Raw genomic sequence first — 4,688 nt, 5'->3', positions numbered from 1 at the left:
GGGTAGTTGATTCTCGGTTGCATTCCAAGCTCTTTTGCCTTCTGGAATATTATATTCCAAGCCCTATGAGCTTCCAATGTAGTTGCTGCTAAGTCCTGTGAGATCCTGACTACAGCTCCACCATATTTGAACTGTGTCCTTCTGGCTGCTTGTCATATTTTCTCTTTGACTTGGGAGTTCTGGAATTTGGCTATAATATTCCTAGGGGTTGGTTTTTTGGGATATCTTTCTCAGGGGGGGGGGGAATCAGTGGATTCTCTCCATTCCTATTTTGCCCTCTGCTTCTAGAATATCAGGGCAATTTTCCTGTAGTAATTCTTTGAAAATGATGTCAAAGCTCTTTTCCTGATCATGACTTTCAGGTATTCCAATAATTTTTAAATTATTTTTCCTAAGTCTATTTTCCATATCAGTTGTTTTTTCAATGAGATACTTTACATTTTCTTCTAATTTTTCATTTTTTTTGGTTTTGAAGTATTGATTCCTGATTTCTGGTAAATTCATCAATCTCCCTGAATTCTATTCTTTGTCTGAAGGATTTGTTCTCCTCAGAGAGTTTTCTTATCTCTTTTTCCATCTCGCCAATTTTGCTTTTTAAAGCATTCTTCTCAATAGCTTTTTGAACTGTTTTATCCATTTGACCTGAGCTGGTTTTTAGCATGCTATTTTCTTCAGCATTTTTTGGATTTCCTTGACTAGGCTGCTGACTTCATTTTCATGTTTTTCCTGCATCTCTCTCATTTCTTTTCCCAGTTTTTCTTCTAACTCCCTCATTTGATTTTCAAAGTCTTTTTTTGAGCTCTGTCATAGCCTGAGCCCAATTTCTGTTTTTCTTGGAGTCTTTAGATGCAGGAGCTTGTGCTTCCTCATCTTCAGACTGAGTATTTTGATCCTTCTTGGGCTCATATGCAAAATATTTCTCAATGGTGTTCCTCTTTTTTCTCTGCTTGCTCATTTTCCCAGCCTAAGCCTGTTTTGGGGGTGCTTCCTGAGCTTTTGGGACACTCCCACAAGGGTCTCAGTGTGTGTGAGGCTCTGTCCTCTCTCCTGGTCTGTGAATGAATAGATGCGCCCCCTCTGCCATGGAGCTGAAGTGGGGGGGGGCCCTGCTGTTCTATGGGGGGGCCTAGACTGTGATCAGGATCTGAATGTGGTCAGAGCCCCAGAGTCCTGTTCCAGGGACAGAGCTCGGCAGTCTCTCTCTCCACTCCCCTCCCTAGGTTCAATGGGCTCATGCCTTGGGGGCTCCCGCTTACCAGTTCCGCCTCCTTCTGTTTCCTGGATCTGGACTGCCTTGGCCAAGCTGCTCACTGTGTGCCCTGAGGGCTGGGCTTCATGTGCTCACTCTGGCAGAGGTTCCCCACTGTTCCCCCAATTTGTGCTTGGTGCTCCCCGGTGTGTAGCTCAGGAAACTCCCCTGCTGCTGTGAGCCACAGCTCCCAGCACCCTGGGGCTGCCTCTGGGAGGCTGAAGTTCTTTCACTTGGGCGGGCCACCCCTCTGGGGGGCCAACCCCAGGGAGCAAAGTCTTTCTGCTCTTTTCCAGGTTACCTTGAGTAGGAGAATTGTCTTACTGGGTCCCTCTGTGGGTTCTGTCTCTCAAAAATTTAGTTAGAGTCCTTAGCTTATGAGTTTTATTAGAGAGTACCTAAGACATGATCCCTTCTTGTCGCCATCTTGGCTCTCTAGTCGGAATGTAAACTTCTTAAGGACAAGTTCTGTCTTGCTTGTTAAAGTTGGTATCCTTGGTATTTGGCATGTAATAAATGCTTAATAAATTATTTTTTATTCATTCATTTATTTTTTAGGTTACGTGACTTGCCCAAAGTCACACAGCTAGTAACTATCAATTGTCTGTGATCAGATTTGAACCCAGGCCCTCCTAACTCCAGGGTTGGTGTTTGATCCACCTAGCTGTCCCATTCATTCATTCTTGTACCACAATCTTTGAGGATCTACTTTATTTTTACTCTTTTTGTTAATAATACAAAATGCTGCTACTATAAATTTTGCTATCAATAGTATCTCTGGGTCAAAAGTTGGGCAAATTACTTACTTGCTTAGTGTGACTCATCTCTTTACAAAATTGTTAGACTAATTTATATTTCCACCAGCAGTGTACAAGTAGCTTATCTTCCCACTTAATATTGACTATTTATTTTGTCATTTTTATCAGTTTTCTGAGTATAAAAGTGAAAAATCAGAATAGTTTTGATTAGGGTTTTCTCATGAGTCATTATATAGAGTAAACTTCTGTGTAGTTCTTAATAGTTTCTGATTTTTTTGAGAAGTCTTTGTTTATATGTCTTGATCACGTATCCTTTGGAAAATGACTATTGGCCAGTTCCCTACATATCTTGGAAGTCTGTAATGTGTGGCACTCAGAAGGTGCTAAATTTATTGACTTTCTGACGCTTGTGAAAGTTATTTTATGCAAAGATATTTACTCAATGAATAGTTTTCCTACTTAACCTAATTGAATTGATTTTATTTGTATAAAATTTATTCACTTTTATGTCATCTAAATGATCTTTCATGATTATTCCTCCATCCTTTCTTTAGTTAAGAAATCTGTGGACCTGCCACCTCCATGAAGGGATGAGTAGGAGATGTTCTTTCATGTACCTTCATATGAATCATGCTTAATCCTTCTAATTCTATACTTTTGATTTTTTGTGTGTTTATTTCCATTTATATTACTATAGTCATTATATATACTATTTTCTTGACTCTGCTTATGTCACTCTGAAACAATTTATGAAGATCTTTCCATATTTCTCTGAACTTACCACATTCGTCATTTCTTATAACATGGTAGTCTCCCCTTATATTCATATGCCAGGATCTGTTTAGTCATTTCCTAATCAATGAATTTTGCTTTGTTTCTAATTCTTCAACATCACATAAAGTGCTGCTACAAAAGCTTTCATGTTTAATCAATGACTTCTTGGAGTCTCTGATTTAAAAGATATGGACAAAGTAGTCACTTTATTTGAAATATAAATTGTTTTCTAAAAATTATTGGTGCCAATACACAGCTCCTCTAATGAATATCAAGGTGTTAGGATGTCACCTATTCCTAATTAAATTATGCTGTCCTCTTAGAACACTGACTAAATACTCCTTTTTCCAGGTGCTTCTTTGATGATCCATTCTAGAACTTTCCCAATACCCAAAGCAAAACTTGCAAGCCTATAATTCCTTTTCTTTCTGTTTACCCTATTCCACACCTGATTAATCTTTTTCTTTGGATACCTTTTTAAACTTTCTTCTTTGCTGAGAAAAACCCTAGAGACAAACCAAGTACCATTTCTATAGTTAGTAACTTTGCCCAAAGTAGTGAGAGTGGGGGTGATGAGCCAATTAATATAAATATTAAAGCATTTCCTTCATTTATTAGAACTTGGACAATCACAGAAATGTAAGCCAGGTACACAAATACATGATTGGATACAGATCAGGAATAGGGTAGTTACTGGGAGTCCCTATAAATGCTGGAAACATTTGTCTCAGTTAGGCCAAGGGAAAGACATTCTCCTTGGCAAAGCAAATAGAAACCAAGTATGAAGTAAAGTAGCTTTTCCTTCTGTCTGTTCTCAACAACTGTCCATTCATCTTCTTTAAAAAAATCAGTTATTTATTTATTTTTATTTTATAAAATTTTTTAATACATTACTATAATATTCTTGTTCAAGAGTAAACATAATAATCCCCCCCCCATATAGACCTTCACGAGAAATAAAGTAAAGGAAAGAGAAAAAAAACGTGCTTTAGTCTGTGTTCTGACACAACCAGCTCCATCTCAGGTGGATCACATTCTTTATCGTAAGTCCATCACAGAAGTTACTTCCATATTTTTCCACCATTGCCACCATCGATTTCAACTCCCTCCATCCATACCTCCCCACTACCATATACTATATTTTCTCTTTCCTTTCACTCTGTCCCTCCTCCAAAATGTGCTGTGGGGTAGCTGAGTGGTACAGTGGGCTGATCACCATCCCTGGAGCCAAGAGGCCCCAAGCCCACATATCACTCCTGAGGCTCAGCAACCACCTGGCTCCGTGGTCCCAGACAGGCCACCCAATCCCGACCCCTTGCAAGAAGTAAAAAAGAATATGTGCTTTATCTGACCACTCTCTCCAAAGATCCACACTCTCCCCAACAATCCACCCTCTCCTCCATCACCCATATCTCCCCTTCCCCTGTCCCCTTCTCTCCTCTTTACCCTAGATGTCTATACCCCATTGAGTGTGTATGCTGTTTCCTCTCCAAGCCACCTCTGATGAGAGCAAAGCTTCCCTCATTCCCCCTCATCTTCCCCCCTTCCCATATTATTGCAATGGCTCATTGCAATAAAAAAACCTTATTATACGAAATATCTTAGCCTATTCCATATCTCCTTTTTTTAATACTCCAAGTACATTTCCCTTTTAGCCATTGATTCCATTTTTATAATATACATTACATCCTTAAATTCAATTCTCTCTTGTGCTTCATCTGTATAAGCTCCTTCTACCTGCTTTAATAAATGAGAAGTTTTATATGAGTATCATCAGTATCATTTTTCTATGCAGGAATACATGCAGTTCATCATCATTAAATCCTTCATAATTTACCCTTCTCCACTCTCTAAGCTTCACCTGAGTCCTGTATTTGAAGGTCAAACTTTCTGTTCAACTCTAGTCA

This window comes from Macrotis lagotis, chromosome 7, assembly GCF_037893015.1.
Source record: "Macrotis lagotis isolate mMagLag1 chromosome 7, bilby.v1.9.chrom.fasta, whole genome shotgun sequence".
Lineage (NCBI taxonomy): Eukaryota > Metazoa > Chordata > Mammalia > Peramelemorphia > Peramelidae > Macrotis > Macrotis lagotis.
This window is presented reverse-complemented; position numbering follows the sequence as displayed.